This window comes from Pleurodeles waltl, chromosome 4_1 (assembly GCF_031143425.1).
Source record: "Pleurodeles waltl isolate 20211129_DDA chromosome 4_1, aPleWal1.hap1.20221129, whole genome shotgun sequence".
NCBI lineage: Eukaryota > Metazoa > Chordata > Amphibia > Caudata > Salamandridae > Pleurodeles > Pleurodeles waltl.
Window position 1 is genome coordinate 360,109,332 of NC_090442.1, and position 24,506 is coordinate 360,133,837.

Below are 24,506 nucleotides of genomic sequence, written 5' to 3' on the forward strand. Positions count from 1 at the left end.
ACATTGTTCCATCTCTCCATTGCGTTTTTTGTTTTCACTTTCTGTGCCAAGGTGCTGTCATATACATTCCACAATGGTAATTGGAGTTTGGTTTGGCATCTGTGTCCACAGTGATGCAGTCTTCCAAGTGTCTTCAGAATGTTCCTTTAGGGGACTTACTTTGTTTTTTTTTCAGTTGGTAGAGAGGGTATTCCATTATTAAATTGCAATCGTTAGCTACCTCTGTGACAGGGACATGGTCTAGTTTATGTTTAATGTAGTTTAAGAGGTCATAGTAAGTGCTGCTTTGTTGTTTGATGTTAGAGCATATGTAAAAGGGATATTTTTTTGATATTGGGTGAATGGTTTGTGGCACATTCTGAAGGTCCAATCCATCATCCAGGTTTGAGAATGGCATTGTGTTAATATGTTGCTTGCTGTAGGGAATGTCAGGATTTATTTATCCTTCTTTAGGTTTCACATAAAAGGAAAGGAAAGGTTTCTCATTATGTGTCATTGTTAAATGTGTTAAATGGCATTTCTATGTCTTAGTATTTTCTAAGGTCAAGAGGTGTATTGCTGGTGTTTTTTTTTATTTTAGTTCATTCAATTAAACGTTTTAAAGTAGGTATAGACCATAGTTGGTCTGTGATGTGTTCGGGGACTTTAAGCAGTATACCTTTTAGGATTTTGGTTGTGGATTCTTGGGAGCTAGTGCTTGCCTCCCTTATATCCAACAATACCTCCCATACTTTTATTTCTGTTACATTTTGGGGGTGGATGTGGCTCGCCTATGGCATGCAATAGAATAGTATTTAGCTCATTTCCAATTCACATTTTTTTGTGGATACACTTTCTTGGTTGTAGGTGTACCGTAGGTGACTTGGTAATTGCTTTACTTTCTGGGATGTTATGTATTTGACTCTCAATGTCATTGCACCTGGAAGTAGTTAATAGTATAAATAAATAAAAAAAATGACATTTATTTGTATGTTATTTACATATAGAATTATGCAACTACTTAAATTTTTTACAGCTATGTGCATGTTCTTTTTTAGACATTTCACAATGATTTAATATTTTCTGTTGGGGTATTCTAATGTGGAGCAGGGGCGTTCTTTTCTGCTTGAGGAAAATAATGTGTCCGTTTTTGTTAAATGTTTATTTGTTGGTAGTTTGTTGAGGTGGTTGGGTTTATTTTTAATAGCTATTGGGCTGAGTTTATATTTTTAAATAATTTATGTATACTTCGGGCCATATTTATACTTTTGGGTGCAAAACGGCGCTAACGCAGCTTTGCGTCAAAGAGTTTACTGCCGACTCGTGTCATTCCAAAGCGACAGCCAGGCGCCAAATTTATGGAAAGTCGCAAGCCGGCGCCAAGCTTGGGCTAGCGCAAAAAAACACTACTCTAGCTGGGTGAGGGTGGCGGTAGAGGAGATGGAGGTTGAGCATCTAAAAATGATGCTAGGCTGGTTAGAGTCAAAATAAATGTAGCTTACCAACCTAGCGTCATTTCCTGACTCACAACCATCCATTACACATGACTCCTGTCTAATAAAATATATATATAAATATCCATAGAAGGACATAACTGATAAATATTCAAACTAAAACTAAACTATCAATAAAAAACGACAAACGCTGCAAGACGAGGAACCTCTGCCAAATTCTCTAAGCAGACAATTAAAAAAGAAATATATACATCTCAACAACTACCTCACCAAGTAAGAAAAACTTATATTTAAATCAAAACTTTATGATAAATAAACTTAAAAATGTAAAATAGCAAATAATTAACCAAATACTCTACAATCTCTTTACATGTAGTTCCTAAAATAAAACACTGTGGGCCTCATTACGAGTGTGGTGGTCGGACTGCTGCACTCCAGGCAGTTTGACCGCCACAATATGACCCTGCGGGTGGACCTCACAAAAGACCGCCATCACCACCAGGAACACCATTCCTGATGTGGTGACTGCAGACAGGGTTGTACTCATCCAGGGAAGCGCAGAACTCAGCGCCAGCAGGCTGATTACAACTGAACTTACCCCCAGCCTTTTCATGGCATTTGCACTGCCATTGAAAGGCTGGCAGTAAGGGTGCGCTGTGGGGGTCGTTGTCCCGAGAAGAATGATGTATTCTGATTTCCTAATCCTAAGGAGTCTCTCTCTGTCTCCTCCCCGTACATTTCTCTCAGTCCTATCAATCCCAAAATAAACTAAACAATCAGCTTCTCTATTATGCATCCTAGGCCAATGTCAATGAGGATGAGGAACTTTATGTACATGTTGGTTAACTATGATTATTACTATTGGGAATGTGTACTTTATTTTCCTCTGTCCTCTCCGCATGGGATCTCATGTTTTGACTATAGTTTGGGACATCTAGATATAAATAGAATACATATACATTGTTTGCAGTTGGTAAATGATTGGTTATTATTTTTATTTTTAGTTGTATTTATTTTTTTGATTGCTCATGAAGCTAGTATTATTATTATTTTCAAAATGATAGATATTATTGCTAAATTGATTGTTTGGCTATACACTTGTTTGTTGTATATTAGTAAAGAGGGTACATAGGTTAGAATGATCAGGGTCATTCGATTTAAAATATTGGCAATTGCATTTTGATTTGTGTGTACTTTCTAATTTGTTCAAATTGTTTATAGCATTCGTTTTGAACTTTTGAATGTTACTATGTGAACTTTAAACTTTTTTCTTCGTTATAGTATTTCTTTTCTGTTTACTGCAAGGGGTATTTAAACATGGTTTGAAATGTGCCCAAGTTTTTTTCAATTTGGCCATGAACGAAGACACTTTGGTTTTGAAACGCGTTGCCTTTGAGTCAGTTTGCTTTTTTATGGATAACATATATATTTTTTGCAAATAAAATCCTATTTTTGAGGAGTGGACATGTCGAGTGCAACTTTTTTCTGCTTTTTTTTATAAGTGCAGAAATGTTTCTTATATTTTAAAACGGGTACCACTACCGTTTTCTCGCACCAGCCTTGTGAGGTGAATGTAGCCGGTTTAGTGGTTTTCTTTTTGTTATATATATATATATATATATATATATATATATATATATATATATATATATATATTTTTATATGTCTATATTTCTAGCAATGTTTTGAAGCATAGGATTATTACAGTGCCATCCACACTGACCTACAAAATGACAAAGGTCCTCATCATGAGGCTGGCACTCATGAGACTGCTAGCCTTATGGTGGGGGTCAGGACCGCCGCTGCTGTGGTGGTCCGACTATCATATTAAGACCTTGGTGCTAAGACCACCTGGGTACCCCCAGCACTGCCGAGACCCATGATCCCGACAGTGTCCGAGATCACAATTAGCCAGGTTGGAACTGCATGCAGCCCTGCCCTGCTGATTACCGCCTCGTTCTCCCCCAGCCTTTTCATGGCAGTTTTACTACCATGAAAAGGATGGCAGAGAACAGGTGCAGGAGGCCACAGGCGGGGCCCTGTAGTGTCCATGCGCTTGGCTTGGGCAGTGCAAGGGTCCTCCTGCCCAGCACCATCACAATGTTCACTGTCTGCTGTGCCCAAATTCTTTTGCCATTTATACAGCAAAACCTTTAAGCATAGTAGTAGCACAATGCCATCCTTGCCGAGCTGCAAGTGACAAGAGCCTTTCATCACTCCAAGCACAGAATTATAGCTTTGAAATGATAAAATACCAACCAAGCCAAACTGGAATAAGCAAAAGCAACCCCTGACACATTTTTCACTATTACTTTAGCTTTTCAGAGAGGTTTAACTTTGTCCAGACACAAGGGAGCACCCAGTATAAGTCAAAACAAAATCCTTTCAAGGTTAGAGTGATGCATAAATTATGCACAACAGAAGAGAGACTTTTCCTAGCGCGGCATGGATGTCACTGTGCTAATGCTATGGTTAAAAACTTTGCTAGAAATACCAATGTTAAGGTCAACAAATCTAGAGTGTTTATGGTGTTGTATGGTGCTCTATACTAGAGCCGCTCTCCACCTAAACATGGGAACTTCCCAGAGTTATCTCTTCTCTTTTGCATAATTTATGTGTCACATATATCTATTTCTATATCTATCTATATCTCTATTTCTATATCTATATCTATCTATGTATCTCGTTAGATATATATATATATGTATATATATATATATATATATATATATATATATACATATATATATATCAAATCTCCACAAGAAAAAGGGCTCAGACACTCCTGGAATGCGCACACCACTTTATTCATGACTTCTCCCAGTGTGTTTCAGCTTAATGGGGCCTTTCTCATGGGTAACAGGAGTTCAGTTCCCCACAGTAAAATAGGTTAACACATGACATAGTGAAATGTAAACATGTAAGCATGAGCGCCATATTGGTCTGCCCACTGAACGTAGCCAAAAAGTGGCTTGTGCTTCTTCAATTGAAATGTATCACAATAGAACAGCGTCAGTATGTGTGAATCTTATTGGATCACAAAAGTCAATGGGTTACATTTGCAATTATAATAGTAAAATGTGAATCATCAATGTAATCCCACTAATATCAAGAATCTTTTGGAAATATATTGTTAAATCAAAATTGTACACCCTTAAAATAGGTACCCTCAATGACTCTATTCTGCCCATGTGGGTTTGGCTGGGCACATAATAATCGAAAACTCATCTCAAATAAAAAGCATTACATGAACACATATATTTACAAAGCACAATATGCAATGTTTACTAACCACTCCCAATCATCTGGTCCCCACACAGGGTGTCAGTATGTCCTAGTGTCCCATGAACAAATATTATTCTTCACATTCTAGCCCATGTGGGCAGACTGGCTATACTCATCATATCATCAATTCGGTAGCTGATTACAGTGAAAATAAAATGTATCTAACTGAGGGTAGATCTGACACACCGATGTAATCACAATATGGTCTATGTGGGCATACTGACAACCACAAACATTCCCATCGATGTCATTGCTCATCCAAACATCATGCAGTGACCTGAATGAAAAACAAAGTGAAATAATGTTAAAAACTGGTACATCCTGGATGTAAAAATGGAAAGAACAACCGATTACAACCCCATTAATATAAATGCACTGCCATCTCCTCATCTGAGTTCAAACCCAGGGGAGTGAGTATATCAAAATCCAGAATTTATCTGGATTCCAATTTTCGCAATTCTTTCACCCTGTTGCCTCACCTGCTGTTGGGCAAAACAGTGTCAATCACCATACAATGAAGTGGGCTTGAATTACTAAAGCAAGCATCTGTAAAATGTCTAGCCACAAGATGCATTGTATCATGATGCCCTATGGCCCAATATTTATTTTCCAATATTTTTATATTTCCATATTGTATGCACCAATATTACATCAGTGACAAACCAAAATGATAACAGAACAACAAAAATGTAATCAGTAGATCCTGAGATATTGTTTTTTTAAGTTTTTAGTGAAAATAGTGCCAAGAAGTGGAAAGCACCACTCTCTGTTTTGTGGCCACGATAGGCCGGGGGAAAGCGACAAGCTCAGGCTGACCACGATGGAGCACGGGTCAGATACAGGGACCAGGTTAGTCCAGCTGAAAAGTTACTTTCTAAAGTCCAGCACAAAGAGTTCTGTTAGCGTTAGATGAGGGTGTGAGGGGAAGGCTTTCTGCATGGAGAGCAGATCGGGTATCTTGGGTGAACATAGCTATAGTGCAAAGAGCTGGTTAATTACTAGAGCGTCATGCAAAGTGCAGGTCTTGCTTTGCTAGTTGTCAGGGACGGTCTCTGTTGGTGTGAAGAGCAGGTCTTACCGGAGTTCCATGTTGGCAGTTGCTGCGGGTGGCAGAGTCTTGACACAAATGGGCTTTGTTGCGGTTGTCAGGAGCCCAACCTTTAGGATTTTTCCCCTTTTTCTTCAGGAAAAGCTCTCACTGATGCTAAAAAATGGTCCAGGACATTGTGGGCAACCTTTGGGGATTTGGAGCACTCCAGCAGAGGCTAGCAGTGAGGCTCGGGCAGGTCCTGGCGAGTCCGGACAGGTCCAGTTGCAGCTCTTTAGCAGAGCAGTTGCACAGAGACATCTGAAAGCTTGTTGTGTCCATGTAGCTCATGCAGGAGGTCAAACAAGTGGCCCTTGTAGTAACTCTGATTAGCCTGAGTTCAAGACAAACAAGTTCAATCTTCCATCTTCAGATGGCAAGGCAGTCCTTCAAGCAGCAGGGTAATCCTTCTGGCAGCAGGGCACTCATTCCTCTGAATCTATCACAGGTCCAGGAATGTTCGGATGAGTTGTTCTGAAGGTCCTCTTTTAATACCTTTGCATGCTGGATTTCTCTAACCTACCCGCAAAAAATCTGGTCAGTTCATCCCCTTATCCGGGTCCAGGCCTTAAAACTGTCTAGGGGTACAAAAGTCTAGAGTAGGACTGGTGTCAATTTCCTTTGTGTGTGCTGTGGTAATGTCCTTTCAAATGTAATTAGAGCAGGGCACAGCTCCTCACCAGGCATCCTGCCAGGAAAACCGTATTCCTGCTACACCCAAGTCCCATTGTTCACTGTCTGGGCCCAATACACATTCTTGATGGGGGACCGATTAACAGGCCCAGGCAGCCGGAAAGTCCTGGAAAGGCCTTAGAAACTTGGGATAAAGGCCAGTTTTCTAAAAGTGGCATTTTCAAAATTATAATTTAAAATCTGACTTTACCATTAAAGAGGAGTTTAAATTCCAATACATTTGAGTGTAAAAATCATCCCTCTACCTACTCCAGCCTGGAGTTGGCAGTTATTAATTGAAACAAGGCAATCCAGTGTTAACATATGGGAGAGGTAGCCCTAACAACAGTGAAAAACAAAGTTAGGAGATTTTCACTGTCAGGACATGCAAGACTCAAACACACATGTCCTACTTTTTAAATACCATTCAGTCTGCCCTATAGTCAGCCTCTAGGGGCTATGTTAGGGGTGCCGTATAAGTTTAAAAAGGAAACTTTAGGCCTGGGAAAAGGTTTATTTTGCCAGGTTGAAATGACAGTTTAAAACTGCACTGCAGGCTGCAGTGGCAGGCATGAGACATTGTCACTTTAGGGGGTCGCTAGTAGTATTTATTTTGCAGGCTGTGGGTGCATGTAATTCCACTTGCTAGGGACGTATAAATAAATTAAATATGTCAATCAGGTGTAAGACAACATTACCATGTTTTAAGGAGAGCATACAACCCCTTTAGCACTGGTTAGCAAGGAAAAGGTTCAGTTCACAAAGTCCTAAAGGCCAATAAAAACTAATTTAACAAAGGAAGGCAGAGGAAAGCAAAATATGGGATGACCATGTTGAAAGGACCTGGTCCAACAGAGTATAATTCCCATTGATGCAAATGTGTCAATTTTTCCACCAAGCCTGTTTTGGAAAAAAAGAACAACATTAGCTATACACTCTTCACAGCAAGCACATAACCTACTCTATCAACATGTCCCTGGTACTCCACTGCTTGGCGCTCTAGCTCGCAGTGCTGAAGGAACAACACGATGCACAAGAAAGCAGAAGGCAAGTACAACTTTTACAACCTTTTTTTAAATGCACTATGCTAATTAGCAATGCCTCTAAACTTAACATTGTGCAAACCATATCTAACATCAATTTATTATGTTTCCTTGTAGCCAGTACTAGCCATATGCCTCACAGTACAAACTCATATTAAATACACACCTTCTGCAATTCTACTATACCTCACATCTTGAATAAGTAGGTGAATGCATATTTTAACACATCCACATGGTCACTCAAAATGTATTGCTAATACTCTATACCTAGCTGTTTTAAATGGTTGATAAAATAAATATTTACTAATAATATTTCAAATCACACAACTATTCAGAACCTAACCTTTATCCCACTGTATCCACTAACCACAAACTCCACAATCATATGATTCAACAATTTACACCAAGTATATATGTCCAATGCCCAGCCACTGTTATGCAATGTATTTAAATCTGGCACATGCTCACATATCAGGCATTGCATGCATAATGCATGTTATGGACATAGCAGAACATCTCAAGGTATTCCTACATTTTAATCACTAAGATATTGGAGTTAAATGTAGTCACCCACACTACCAAATTAAACTCTGAATGCTACTCACAGTCGGTTCGAACATCAACACTACTTTTTCCTTTTAACACTAATGGGAAAGGCAACAAATGATATCTCCCACAATGCAACACATTGGAAATCTCAATCTGAAAATGGAAGTACATGGTTGACCTATGCATCATATTGGAATATGCAATCAAATGTGGCAAACGGGAAACATCCTGAACAACTAGGTCTAAACCACTACTTGCCAGAACCACTACTGCTAAACAACTAAAAAGTCTCTACAACTAAGTACTGAACAACTACTGTCTAAACAACAATTGTGCCTGAATAAGAATTGCCTGAACAACTAATTTTAAGGTAAGGTTTTCCTTTTGGTTTTTATGGTTTATTAGTTGTTTAGAATATATATATATATATTAGTTGTTCAGGCAATTGTTATTCAGACACAATAGTTGTTCAGACAGTAGTTGTTCAGTACTTAGTTGTAGAGACTTTTTAGTTGTTTAGCAGTAGTGGTTTAGGCTATTGTTGTTTAGGACCTAGTTGTTCTGTCACATATTCGTGGCAAACATTGTAACGTTTTACAAATTAAGGGCCTGATTACAACTTTGGAGGAAGGTGTTAATCTGTCCCACATGTGAGTCCATTATATCCTATGGAACTCGTAATACAGCTGGTGGTATATCCGTCACATTTGGGACGGATTAACACCTCCTCCAAAGTTGTAATCAGGCCCTAAATGCATCTGCAAGTAACAACAGACCCAAAAGGTTCCCATAGCAAGATATGAAAAAATAAAGAAGAGGGAACAACACAAATCTTCACTCCCAGGTCACTAAATGACTTTTAAAGAAAAATGAATACAAGTAAAACTCTGTTTCAGCAGATCGGGCTGGACTTTTCCTACTGGAGTAGGGTCAAGACTGATTTGCAGATGGTTGGGTCCAATCTGAGGTGGACTGGTGGGAAAAAGAACAATGGGTTGGAATTCTACCACAGCAATTGTAGTGGTTAGACTTATTGCAAGCATCCTCCCAAAACCGTTTGTGTGTTTCATCTGAAGGTTACTCCAGGGCCCCAACCTTACTCCTTATGATTAGAGGTGGGCGGTGAGCTCTGCTCTGCTGGTAAAGTTAAAAACATTTTTAACCTTCCACAATCCGCTTGGAGCATTGAGTTTGGCCAAAAACTCTGCTAGGCCCGGCAACCGAGAGGAGCTTACCATGTGTGCACTGCAGCCCAGTTATGGGCCAGACAGCGCAAGAGCAGACAGTATGCGCTTGAGCTGTGTGACCCATATCTGGGCTGCAGTGAGCACTTGGTCCAACAATGGCGGCATGGAGCTGCTGCCGGCACCAGCTCTGGATCCAGGCCTCACTCCAGCCTCAACAGCAGCCTGGGAGTAGGGGGCAGAGGGAGGCAGAGAGCCAGGCTGCTGGCAACGAGGACCCTGGAGGTACCCAAGTAATACCCTTGTTCTGCTTTCTCTTGTGTGCACACAGTAGAGTATGTCTGTGCACAAGAGACCTGAAATGAAAGCTGCCTACAGCCCGATTTCTGAAGCGCTAAGCAAGGTCAGCGCATTCAGACCAGTGTGCCACTAAGGCAGACAGCACTCCGCCGCTCCCAGAACTCTGCGGAAATCCACGGTGTTTCAAGCCAACCCTGTGAAATTCTACAAAGTTCTACTCCACGAGCTTCGCTCATCCTTATTTATGATTTTCCTATTAGCCCCATCTTCTTCGTAAGTTGTGCCGAGGCCCCTTTCCAGGGACCTCTCCCTCAATCAAAGAGCGCCCTTTGAAGAGTACTGAAGAGCCTCACTCCTCCTTCCAGTTCACAGGAATGCACCAATCCACAGATCTGTCCATGGGGATTCCTCATGCCCTTGCGTCAGCCCTGGGTCTCCCAAAATAGAACCCAAACTCTTTCATGTATTGTACCATTCATAGGCACACATGCACCCAGCACATGCATGCACATGCATGCACCTACACGTGCTACACAGTGCTACATACTAACTTGATGTAGGCCAAGGGTGAGTTGATGACATATGTTACATGAGCAAGCCTGTCGGCCTCACTTCAGAGAGTTCAACCAAGTGCACAATCACGTAGACAGGCATATGTCATGGTGAACATGAATGATCCATGGTCATCAATGACAACAAAAATCAGCACCAGTGATCCAGAAATAATTTCAGCTAGGGCACTAGGGGCACATCCGCCACTATGTGTGGGACATTTCTGTCTCAAAGCTTAGATTCTGATGTTGGCTTGGCATCCTATCCAGCCGCATCACCTTCATTGTCTCTATTTTCCTCAGTGTTTGTGGCTTCCACCTGCTGACTCCCAGTGGCTCTTCTGCGTGTCTATTGAAGTCTGGCCAATATCTCCCTTACCTCCTCTTCAGGAAGCTGAAAGCACATATGCACACATCAATTACATAACGCAGGTACACACAGCAGGGAGGAGCAAACATAAAACATTTTACCATAATGATGTCAGTAAAGGGCACAAAATGGGACATAATAACAGGCCTGATTTGGATTTAGGAGTACTGGTATCACCTTCATCAGTGTCTTTTTTTTGTCTCTCTTATTCCAAGTGCACTTGTAATACACCTAAGGTAATAACTATGACTTCTGTGACAAACTATCAATCTGCAAAACTCCAGATCACGCACCACATCTGTTATTTAACTAATTTCAAGTCAAGCTTTATTTAACCAAGGACCTGAATTCGATTTTGACACATGGGTTACTCCATCCCAAACGTAATGGATATCCCGCCAATGTTATTACAAGTGTCACATAATAGAACGCTATTATAATAAGGCAGAATTTATGTTTAAGAAGGAGTAAGCTGCCTGCCAAACTCTAAATCAGGGCCTAAGTCACACATCTGAAATTAAAACGTACCTGAGTGGCGTCAAAATAGAGCCACACGGGTGATTGTGCATCAAAAAAGGCCAACGATGCGTCTATTTCTCACCCGCAAGCGAGAACGTGCGTCATTCCTTCTTTTTTCGGGTCGGCGTGCATCGTTTCTTCTCTCACGCAAGTGAGTGATGCGTCCATCCGGACGGGCACCTCAAGTCCGGGCAGACTTTGCATTGTTTTTCCGCGCCCCGCGATGCTGCATTGAAATCTGGTTACACGATATCAAGAAACCACGCTGCGTGGGGCTTGCGTCGTTAACAGCAGCCGCTGCAAGTGTTGCACGTCGTTTCTCCAGCCGCGTTGCATTGATCATCCAGCCGCGATTATGGTGGAGCGTCGATTTTAGCCACTAGGCCGGCGGTGTGTTGGTTATCAGCTGCGAGGTGGATGGTGTGTCTAGTTTACCCGCACAGCGGTCTTTGCATGAATTTTCAGTTCTTAGCTGCCAGCTTCACCTCTCAAGGGCCCAGGAACTTAATAGGGCACCACTTGGCAGGGCAGGCATCTCAGCAGAGTCCAGGTGATGACAGAGGGAGTCTTTGATAGCCCTGAGACTTCAACAACCAGAGGCAAGCTCAGTTCAATCCCTTGGAGATTCTTCACAATCAGGAATGCACAACAAAGTCCAGTGTTTGTCCCCTTTCACAGGCAGAAGCAGCAACTGCAGGATAGCTCCACAAAGCACAGTCACAGGCAGGGAAGCACTTTTCCTCAGCTCTTCTCCTTGGCAGTGGTTCTTCTTGATTCTAGAAGTGATCTAATTTTCTGGGGTTTTGGGTCCTCTTCTCATACTCCTTTCTGCCTTATTTGTAAGATCCTTCCTTGCCCAGGGCAGGTCCCAGACACACTCCAGTGGGTTGGAGACTGCAGTGTGTGAGAGAAGGCACAGCCCTTTCAGGTGTGAGTGACCACTCCCCCCCTTCCTCCTAGCTCAGATGGATCATCAGGATATGCAGGCTACACCCCAGCTCCTTTGTGTCACTGTCTAGAGAGGTGCAAACAGCCCATCTGTCAAACTAACCCAGACAGGGAATCCACAAACAGGATTGTTACAGAATGGTTTAAGCAAGACAAAGCCTACTTTCTAAAAGTGCAATTTTCAAAAACACAATCTAAAAATAACATTTACTAAAAGATGTATTTTAAAATTGTGAGTTCAGAGACCCTAAACCCCCTATTTCTATCTGCTCCCAAAGGGAATCTGTACTTAAATAATATTTAAATGCAGCCCCCATGTTAACCTATGAGAGGGATAGGCCTTGCACAGTGAAAATCAAATTTGGCAATATTTCTCTGTCAGGACATATAAAACACATTAATATATGTCCTACCTTAACCATACACTGCACCCTGCCCATGGGGCTACCTAGGGCCTACCTTAGGGGTGCCTTACATGTAAGAAAAGGGAAGGTTTAGGCCTGGCAAGTGGATACTCTTGCTAAGTCGAATTGGCAGTTTAAAACTGCACACACAGACACTGCAGTGGCAGGTCTAAACCATGTTTACAGGGCTACTTATGTGGGTGGCACAACCAATGCTGCAGGACAACTAGTAGCATTTGATTTACAGGCCTCTAGTGCACTGTACTAGGGACTTACTAGTAAATCAAATATGCAGATCAATGAAAACCAATTACACATACATTTTACATAGGAGCACTTGCACATTAGCATTGAATAGCAGAAGTAAAATGCTTAGAGTATCAAATACAGCATAAAAAGAGTCTGGCACACATCAGCAACCTGGGGAACAGAGGCAAAAAGTTAGGGGAGACCACGCCAAGGATGCCAAGTCTAACAATATTGGTATGTTTTTGCTTTGAAATATTGTTGACATCAATGTTCTGTGTACAGTGTATACTTGTAGGCAATACTCAGCCTTCACATCTCTACAAATCTGCTCTCTCTGTTGCAACACTATATGGACCAAAGATAAAAAATAAACTTGCTGTTTGCCAATGCATACACCAGCTTTTTAACAATATTGTTTACATACACTTGCATAGGAACTGGATTTCTTATAGAAAATGCATCCTAAAGCAATAGCCAAAGTATAATATTTATGTCACATAATCTGAATTAAAACATAGTTGGGGGAAGAAATCAAGTATAATAGATGTATGAGCATGCCCAAACCAGTTTACGTGCACCACAAGAGTGTGAGTGTGCTGAACCACTTGATGAAAAGGCAGGTTGGAAATATTTTGGAGGGCATAATTCTTCAGCAACAGATATGACATCAGCAAAGTAAAAAATTCAGTATTGTCAGTGTGTCACATTTATATTTTATGTTACTGAATCACAAATGTGACAGATATCCTGTCCACCTTATTGCATTTATTGAAGCATTATATGAATTTTGTTTGTAACAAGGGAGTATGATAGTTGTCACATTTGTGATGACATAGCTGTTGAACAAGATCTAAATCTGGGACAAAATCTAATATATCCTATGGAACAAATGTCACAAATGTAGTGAATGTCCCATTTGCCTTATTAGAAGTGCATTATATCCTATGGCACTTATAAAAAGGTAGACACGTTATTTATTATGTTTGTTACAGAGTAACTGACATGCCAACCTCCAAATCAGACAATTAGAATTGTTACGTTATATTACAACCTGGAAACTCAAACGTATTACTAAGAAAAAAAACATACTTTTTATGGTGAATGTATTAATCTCCTTTTGGCTACTTCCGGGTTTTAGCTATACATCCAAGTTGGGGTAGGCCACTGCATGAATGTGCCATTTCAGGGGGTCAGTGACCTCTGCATCATCTTTTTATTGCGCAGAGGAAATTTTATCTGGTGGATGGGGTATCCGTTACCTTGTGAGGGACTAAAATGCCAAAAAAAATAAAACCTTTTCTTACCTTATTGCTTAGAAAAAGGTATGTTACTTTTTCTTTTGCCAGCACTTAATGTTGTGTGATGACATTAAGGTCCATAGGCATTTGTTGCTTTTTTAGTCCACGTTACTCTATGACAATGTGATGAATGAGCCTTTCATTGTAATAAAAGTGCCTTTTACAGTATATTCTAATTTTGGGTAAGTCTTATATGCCACATTGTGATGGAGTATCCATTCTGGCTAAACGTAAGCCATGACCGTGGTGTTGTATGTAGAAGTTACTCCTTTCAGATTGTCTGGGAGTATCAATTTCATAAAGGAAGACTTTTCAGGTCATTGGTAAAGTCAAGTGCATCATGAATTATTTTCTGCAGACTGGTAGTGCATCATTGATGGAAAAACTCTCATCTGTGACGTTGCTCTTGCAACTACACAGGTAGTTATTATTAGGACCTAGTTTCTATAGAAAAATCATTTTTTTACTTCCTTATATCTATTGTGAAGATTTTGGCAATGTTAAGTTTGTGTGATAGTGGTTCCTTTTAGTAAACCCCAATGGGATGTTGCAGCCAAATTTTTAACTGTCCACAGTCAGGTCCTGGATGGTATGCTCAGATGTAGAAAAGGCTGTGTTCAGTTTCCTACTTTACCTTTTAGTTACATACCCTCTACTTGCTCAGGGCCCAGATAATGAAGTCCAACTGCTATGTAAGTATTTGGGTATAAGGACCTCCACAATACTCTTATCCCCTGGAATAACAAATGAAGAGCTACACAGTCTAACATTGAAGATGAACCTCATTCCACAAGGTCCTGACCAAATGGAGGGTACTTATCTTATACTTTTTACCAGATGACATAACAGCCTCAAGTCACCAATACTTACTTCAAGACGTGTGAGGGTGGTTAGAAAGGCCCTCTCTGCAGGGTCATCCCCAAATGTTCCGTCTTCTCCCCTCCTGTTTTGCTGCTTTTGTTGTGGTTGGCCTTAGGACTCGGCACACTTTACCACTGCTAATCAGTGCTAAAGTGCTTATGCAAACTCCCTGAAGCATGGTAAAATTAGTTTACATCTGAATGGCATTTTTGATTTATTGATCGGTCCCTGCTAAAGTGGTATACCATATACCCAGGACTGGAAAATTAAGTGCTACTAGTGGGCCTGAATCACTTGTTGTGCGACCCACTTGAGTAGTCCCTTAAAACATCTCAGTTTTAAACTGCCAATGACTTGGCAAAATAAACGCCTATCAGGCTTGAAATTTTACAATATATTTAAAAAGTGGTACATTTACTTTTACGTTTTATATGCCCTGGTAGTGAAAAGCTCTCAGAAAAGTTTCTCCTTACTGTGAGGCCTGCCACTCCAATAGTGGATAGCATTGAATTACCTTATTGCAAATGGCCGTTTGCGAATGCAAAAATGTCTTTCAGTATTTATGAAAGGCAGTCGCAATGCAAATTTAAGGAATCGCTAAAATAGCAATTCCTTAAAATTGCGAGCATGTTTAGAGAATCTCAAATTGCGATTCTCTAAATAAGAAATCGCAAATAAGGAATCCTTATTTGTGATTTCTAAACCACATGTAACAAGCAATTCCTTAATGCGAATTGGGCATTAAAGAATCGCTATTACCACCAAGTTGAACTTGATGATAACCATGTGCAAATTTTAAAAAATGCATTAAAAATGCATTTTTAAAATTGACGTGTGACGCACACATGCTCCTTTGGCATGTGTGTGCCTTACATGTCCTTAAAAAAAATCTTGGGGTGCAGCAGAGGGGGCCTTAGGTCCCCAGTACCCTGGGGTTTGCATTTCCCAAATTTGCACATTCCAGTTAGGAATTTGCAATTTGGGAAATGCAAACAATTCGCAAATATGGGCCTACAGGCCCTTAGGTGCGAATGGGGCCGGTATCGCAATTTGCGATTCGGTAGTAGCATTTGCGATTTTTAAGAAATCGCTATTACCGAATCACAAATATGATACATTACATTTTGCGATTCAGAAATAGCGATTTCTTAAAAATTGCTATTACCGAATCGCAAAAGCCTTTTTGATACATCTGGCCCTTGGTGCCTGCTGCCTGTTTCTGGGTCACATGACTAGGTGCATTTGGCAGTTAGCAGCACACAGTAAAGAGGCTAGGTGTCAGCAATGGGCCATCCAAGCAGAATGTGGGCAGTGCTTTGCCCAGACCCACCTGCACTTTAAATGTACTGCCTCAGTACACACACACAAATAACTTTTGTGCCCCCAGACAGTCTGAGACAAGAGCAGGAAAGCAGGGAATTCCAGGCACAGTTCGAGGGAAGACTACAGACGTTTCTTCCACTTCAAAGCTGGCACCAGATATAAAATTAGGTTCCTCAGACCCACTCTTCAATTTGCTTTGGAACCTGAGGAAGGACTCTCAGAGGACTGACCTGATGTATATGGCCTGCTGTATACTTCAGTGGACTGTGCTTTTCCACCAAGAGAATTACTCCACTGCCTGAAGCCTAACTTGTCCCGTCGGAGGACTGCCCCACTGCTTGAGACTTTAATCTGGTTAAAACCAGGACTTCCACACAGGCTCCAAGGGCTAGTTGGCTGGCCTCCTGATCAGAGCCTCAGGGACAGAAAAGGTTCCATCCATCTTGAACCTGCACCTGGATTCAGCCTCAGTGAGTATTGACTGTTCAAGGGGTGCTCCCCTAGTACTAGACCTTTGGAAGTAGAGCTAAAGGTTCCCAGATTTCCCTAATCCAAAAACGTGGACATTTTCTGCAAATAAGTACTCTGAAAACTGAGAGGAGACTGGGACCTAACTGCTCACTAATCCACCGGAGATGCATCACCAGTTGACCTGACTTTTTCGTAGCTCCTGTTGCGTTCTTCTCCAGAACAGCAAATCCGCTGCAGGAGCTCATGTCCAGAAGGGTATGCAGCCTTGCGAAGCTCTCGTCAGCTCCAGCCTGCATCTTGATCCCTCTGGAGAGTTTTGACATTCAAAAAAAGAGACTATGGCCCTCATTACAACCGTGGCGGTAAATGCCACCCACCACCGTGCTGACGGCCGCTAACATACCGTGACCGCAGCGGTATTCCGCTACGGGTATTATGACCCACATAGAGAAATCCGCCACTATACAGACACCTACACAGGTCCGCCAGACCAAAGGTCAGTGATAAACTGGCAGTACCAAAACCCACACCATTACGACACCAGGAATACGCCCACAGTATCACGCCCCACGAATCACCGCAGCGGTCTTTGAATCGCAGTAAACCATTGGCAGTACACACCGCCGTGGTCAAAATACACACAGATTTACAAAGCACCATCACATTGGACAATTCAAACTACACACACGTGACTCACATAAACACACCACACCCACACACTCACACCACTATAAAACACACACACACATTACCCACAACCCTTTTAATGAAAACAATAAATTCCAACAGAGAGAGACAAGCCAGGAGCACCCACTCAATCTGAGCCACAGAACACCATCACCCATACACCATCCACGCACCTCGCAGCACACATCCTAACACATCACTTCACACATCACCCCACATATCCTCACACATATCACTCACACCACAGCCATGGCACCCCAAAGACACCCCAGGTTTTCATAGGGGGAGCTAAGGCTCATGGTGAAGTTAATCAACCGGGTAGAGCCACAGCTATTCGGATCACACGTGCAGCAGATATCCATTGCACGGAAGATGGAGCTATGACGGAGTATCGTGGACAGGGTCAATGCCGTGGGACATCACCCCAGAACTAGGGATGACATCAGGAAGAGGTGGAACGACCTACAGGGGAAGGTGCGTTCCGTTGTTGCAAGACACCAGGTACCCATACAGAGGACTGTCAGTGGACCCACACCTCCTCCCCCACAACTAATAACATGGAAGGAGCAAGTCTTGATGATCATGCATCCTGAGGGCCTCGCAGGAGTAGCAGGAGGACTGTACTCTGGTAAGTCACATATTTACTACTTTATCCTCCCCTACCTGCATGCCATCACAAACTCCTAGCCCTAACCTCACCCCCATCACTCCACCACATCACACATACCCCACCATCACAACCCACCCATCCCAATACCAAGCCCTGCATGTAATACCAATGCATGGACACCCATCACAGACCTGCATGGACACCCATCACGACAGCATGCCCAGTAGAGATACTCACACAGCCCACAAAATCACCACATACACAAGGAAAAGCTGGAAGGGAAATCACAATCATACAGGGAAACACACCCATGCACAAGATGGCACACGCAAATACACTAACACTGCAATTGCTTCCCCACAGGACCCCTACTCAATGTCACCAGAGAGGAGGTGCCAGCTACATCCAGTCCCCCTCCCTGAAGAGGCCCACAGTGATGACAGCAGCTCTGCACGCCTGGATCAGGATGACCAACCTAGCCCATCAGAGACCTCTCGACAGTCGGTTACCCTGCCACAGTCCCAAACCACCACAGAGCCTCCCCCCTCAGGAAACACCAGCACCGCACCCACCCAGCGGGCCCATGCCAATGTCCCCAGGAGATGTCAATCAGCAGTGTGTCCACCACTACAGGGACCCCAGACAACCCCACAAACCCAGGATGATCAGGGACCTGGGGTCAGTGGCAGTTGGCACATGGTTCAGGGTACAGAGGCACAGGATAACAGGGAAGCTGGGAGGACTGCTGTGCGACAGTGGAAGGACAGGCCCAGGGAACCCACTCTCCAGGAGGCACTCACCAACATCCTGGGAGCATACCACCATTCCCAGGAGACGATGGGCCAGATACTGGCCAAGTTGCAGGAGCCCAGCGGCTGCAGGGGGGACAGTACCTAGGGATCAGGGAAGACCTCAAACACATCTACACCATCCTGGTCACCATTGCAGGGGTGCTGGCTGACATGGCCAACACCATGAGGGAGGCAGTAGCACACCAATGGGCCCCTGACACTAGCCGCACCGATGAACAGCCCTCCACCTCCGCGGGCGCTAGTGGACACAAGGCCCTCCCACAGGAACAACAGGCCACCAGCACCCCAACCCCTGCAGAAGGAGAACCACCCTGCAAGTTGTCCCTGCGATCCAGGCAGAAAACAGAGAACATTGCCAAGACGCCCGCCAGGAAATAAGACTCTTCTGATTGCCACCCTTCTGTCCCACTCTGTCACCCTGTCCACCTTGAACTGCCATAAATCCCCTTCCCATGCCCCATTGGACAATGCACCTGTGATACCAAGAGACTAAACTCTAACTGGACATTCCTCCACCATCACCCCAGCCCATTGCACATCCCCCTCTACTTAAATAAACACCCTTGGAACAAATACAAATCTGGAGTCTGTCAAATGTTTCAAATATGTAGTAGTTCAACATTAACAAATCATTGCAAGTCAAATGTACATATAAATATAGTTTGGAATGACCTTTGGTGGGCAGCAGTACACATAGCATGAGCCAGAGTGGGGCACAGAGATCTGAAAATAGAGATGCCAAAGGGTACAGTCAGTGGCCATAGACATAGGGAAACAGGCTGCCATGTACAATATCCAACAGAAAACTGAAAAGTTAAGTGGACTTACAGTCTCTTACCTGTGTTTCACTAGAAGTTCTGCTGAATGATATTGCTTCTGTTGTCCACATCTTCTTCCTCTGCCTCCTCTTCCTCACTGTCCACAGGCTCCACCGCTGCCTCAAAACCATCTCCAGCACATCCTCCTGCAGAAAAGGCACCTGGCGTCTCAAGGCCAGGTTGTGCAACATGCAACATGCAACGATGATCTGGCACACCTTCTTGGGTGAGTAGTACAGGGAACCACCTGTCAGATGAAGGCACCGGAACCTGGCCTTCAGGAGGCCGAATGTCCTTTCAATAATCCTCCTTGTACGTCCATGTGCCTCATTGTAACGTTACTCTGCCCTTGTCCTGGCATTCCTCACTGGGGTCAATAGCAATGAGAGGTTGGGGTAACCAGAGTCACCTGCAAATATCGAGGGACAACTGTTAGACACACACTAACCCTTAGGGACAACCCCATACCCAGACACCTACTTTTACTGTGTGGGGACCTTGGGCTCCCTAATAGCCACACCTGGTGCCTCTGGAGTTTGCCCATCACATATGGGATGCTGCTATTCCTCAAGGCGTCATGCACAGAGCCAGGATATTTGGCATTCACATGGGAGATGAACTGGTCCGCCAAACACACTATCTGCACATTCATAGAGTGATAACTTTTTCTATTCCTGAAAACGTGTTCATTTCTCCGGGGGTGGGGGGGACAAATGCCACATGTGTACCATCAATCGCACCTATGTTGTTGGGGATATGTCCCAGGGCATGTAAGTCAGCTTTCACTGTGGGCAAACCCTCCACCTGGGGGAAAACGATGTAGTTGCGCATGTGTTTCAGCAGGGCTGACAACACTCTGGTCAACACGTTGGAGAATATTGGCTGAGACATCCCTTATGCCATGGCCACTGTTGTTTGGAAGGAACCACTTGCCAGGAAATGGAGCACTGACAGGACCTGCACTAGAGGGGGGGTGCCTGTGGGCTGGCGGGTAGCTAACATCAGGTCTGTACTAATTGGGCACACAGTTCTAGGATTGTGGCACGATCAAGTCTGTAGGTTATGATAATGTGTCTGTCCTCCATTGTCGCAAGGTCCACCAGGGGTCTGTACACTGGAAGGTGCTACCATCTCATATTCAGCCTCAGCGGTTGAAGCCTATGGAAGAAAATGGTGACCAGAGGGTCATATTCACACATCTATTGCACTGATGATTTGTTTACTTTACTGAACGAAGATCTGAATCTGACAATCAGTTGCTGTGCCAATGTCTGCTGTGATGCAGTTAGGTGCCATGCCCTGTGCCCCGCTGAAATGGTGGCTGCCTGACCTGTGAGGAGGGACAAGTGGAAATGAGGTAATTCCACTGGTGTTGTGCACCGTTGCGGTAGGCGGTCAAAGACCGCCGCGCAACTTTGCATTGGTTATCATTGGGTCCTATGGGATCCAGGAGCCAATGGCGATGTATGCCGGTGGTGATGGTACGCAATGCCGTGGACGTCACCGCCATTTTCTATCTGTTCACTCACTTGCTACCTGACCTTTAACAGGAGAGGACCTACACTGCAAGTGCTGCTGTGACCTGTATCTGGAAGCGACAATGGCTCATGTGTCTGGGGAAAGGGCCCCTGTCTTCACTGCGGAGGAGTTTGAGAAACTGGTGGACGGGGTCCTACCCCAGTACACGTTACTCAACGGTCCTCCAGACAAATAGGTGAATACACTGTGAGCATGATGCGTGGCCCATGGATTTATGGATTGATGTGTGTGTAAGCCACATGTGGGGTGGTGGCAGAGCCGTCCTGGCCAGAGTGCTGCATGTAAGGTTGTCAATGTATGTGCGTCAGGGGATGGGAGGGATATGGTGGGCCATGAGTGTGACGGTCCGGACGGTTGACTAATTCACTTTTCTGCTGTCTATTCCATGCAGGTCACCGCCCACCAGAAAAGGGTATTTGGCGTGCCATCGCCAAGGAGGTGCGGACCCTGGGGGTCTTTGACAGGCGGAGCACCCACTGCCGCAAAAGGTGAGAGGACCTGCGCTACTGGGCAAAGAAGACAGCGGTTGGCCAGCTGGGGCTGGCCTCCCAACGAGGTAGGGGTGCCCGTCGCTCCATGACCCCACTGATGTTCTCCACCCTGGCGGTGGCCTATCCGGAGTTGGATGGGCGCTTGAGGGCATCACAGCAGCCACAAGGGGGTGAGTAGAGATTCTGAATCCTGACTTTGCGCGCATTAAGAGGTACCTGGGTGGGGGATGTGGGCTATGGGTGCCCCTAGGCCAGGGCGAAGATGGCAGTGTAGGTCCCATGTTGGACAGGCTCTGAAGCACTTCTACCCCAATAGTGTGAGTTGGCATCTACTACTGGGCAGGGTCCTGTGGGTTTCAGGTGTGCAGCTAATGGTGGTAGGCATTGTACCCCATGGGGTGGTGACTATTTTAGTAACTGGTAGTGCATGGTCTAGTGCATAGGGCTGCTCCTTGTGTGTTGTGTATGCCAACTGTAGTGATGTTGGTGGCATTGTGTGTACCCTCTGTCTCTCCCCCCCTTTTTTTGTCACCCTGTCCTTGTGTGCATTAGCATCATCTGGCGGAGGAGCAGAGGCACCGGCGACGGAGGGAGCTGCATTCCACATGGGCCTGGAGGCCGAATCCACAGAGGTTGAGGGCACCACTGGGATGGAAGGCGAGGGGAGCACCACAACGGGGACAGGAGGGGAGACCACAGACAGCGACTCCTCTTCCGATGGAAGCTCTCTGGTGGTAGCGGACACCTCTGCGCCCACCCCAACAAGAGGTACAGCCGCCATCCCCCTAACAGCACCACCCTCCCCTCAGCCCCTCAGCGTGTTTCCCGTGCCTGCTCACCCAGGAGGGTGGGCATCTACTTCGCCCCAGGCACCTCAGGCCCTGCCCCAGTCAGCCCTGCTGCCCTCAGTGAGGAGGCTATTGACCTCCTGAGATCCCTCACTGTTGGGCAGTCAACCATTCTGAATGCCATCCAGGGTGTCAAGAGGCATTTGCAACAAACAACTGCATACCTGGAGGGCATTCACTCTGGCGTGGCGGCCAAACAAAGAGCATTTCAGGCTCTGGCCTCAACACTGATGGGTGCCCTTGTGCCTGTCTCTAGCCTCCCCCCTCCAGCTTCCTCTACCCAGTCCCAATCCCCTCAACCCCAGCCTATCCTAAGCACACCTTCAGACTAGCATTCACTCAAATGAATACACAGAAGTGACTCAGGCAAACACACGCACCACACTTCATCTCACAGGCACTCACACAAGCACCATCCCCATGCAGACACACCAACATCCACTGCCTCCACTGTGTCCCCCTCCTCCTCCTCGTCCACCTTCCTCCCAGTAGCATCTCCACTCACACCTGCATGCACTACATCCTTATCCACTACCCCATCACCAGCACGCCCATCACTACACACCCCTCATGAGCAGTCACCACCCCCACATCCATGCACACATCCCCTGTGTCCTCTCCCACTGTATCTGTGACCCCTCCTCCCAAAGTACACAAACACAAGCACCCACCCACCCAACAGCCATCCACCTCACAACAGCATCCATCCCATGCACCTTCACCCCAACTCAGCAGACAGACACCTCCTACAACCACTCCCTCTTCCTCCACCCCCAAACCCTCTCCCTCTTCCCGCCCCAGTGTTTCTAAAAAGTTTTTCCTGGCAAACATTGACCTCTTCCCTACCCCTCCCCTCTGGCTAGGGTCTCCAGAACCCAGACCAGCACCTCAGCCACCAAGTCGGCGTCTGCTGTGGTACCTGAAACTCACAGAGTCTCGAATGGGGCACCCGTCAGCCCAGCCATTGTGCCATAAACCCCTGCAAAGGACAAAACCATTCTGCCACCTGCCAAGGTGAAGAAGGGGACAGAATGCAGCAAGGGCAAGGAGCACGAACCACCCAGCAAGGCCTCCTCCAAAACTCCAGCAGCCAGAGCCGAGGTCACAACACCATCTGCCAAGGTGAGGAAGGGGCAGAAAACACCAGGCAAGGCACTTCAGCCATCGTAGGCTGCAGGTGCATGTCTGGTGACCACCAGCACGACCGCCAGCCCCGCCACCTGCACCGCGGCCAGCACCGCCAGCAGCCCCGCCGCAAGCACCGCCACCTGCACCACCACTAGCAACACTACTGTCAGCAGCAGCATCCCCAGTGGGAAGCCATCCGAGGCTTCAGGTGAAGGGCTGGAGCCTCCCTCCACCTCTGGCAGCACCGGCACCTGCACCACGGCCAGCACCGCCAGCAGCACCGCCAGCAGCCCCGCCGCAAACACCGCCACAAGCACCACCACCTGCTCCACTGACAGTAGGACCACTACCAGCAGCAGCAGCCCCAGTTGGCAGCCATCCGAGGCTGTAGGAGATGGGCTGGCGTCTCCCACCACCACTGGCAGCACCCTCACCAGCACCAGCACTACCACCAGTTTGCAGCCTTAGCTGCCGCAGGATGGAGTCTAGCCCTGCCTCCATGGATTATCATGCAACCTGGTCCCTGCAAATCTTGTGCCTCAGACACCCAGGTGGGGGAATGTGAACTGCCACACCCCAAGTGCTGCATCACTGGGCACAAGGCCCCCTCCAAAATCAGTGGAGATATGCATCCACTCACCCCTTCCTTGGCAGGATGAAGCACACTGGGAACAAGGCCCCCTCCAGAACCAGTAGAGATATGCATCCACTCACCCTCTCCTTGGCAGGATGAAGCACACTGGGCACAAAGCCCCTTCCAGAACCAGTGGAGAAGCCACCCACTAGAGAGACTGTGGCCTTGCACTCCCCAGGACCAAGCAGTGGGCAAACCACCCACTTGAGAGACTTGAGAGACTTGAGAGACTGTGGCCTTGCACTCCCCAGGACATCGCTGTGGGCATGGAGCCCCCTCGAGGAGCAGTGCCATTATTTCATCGTCTGGCTGAGGTACCCCCCCTTCCCCGTCCCCTGAGGTGCCTGTATGTTGTCGACCTGATGCCCCTGCAGTGTGCTCTCCGTATTGAG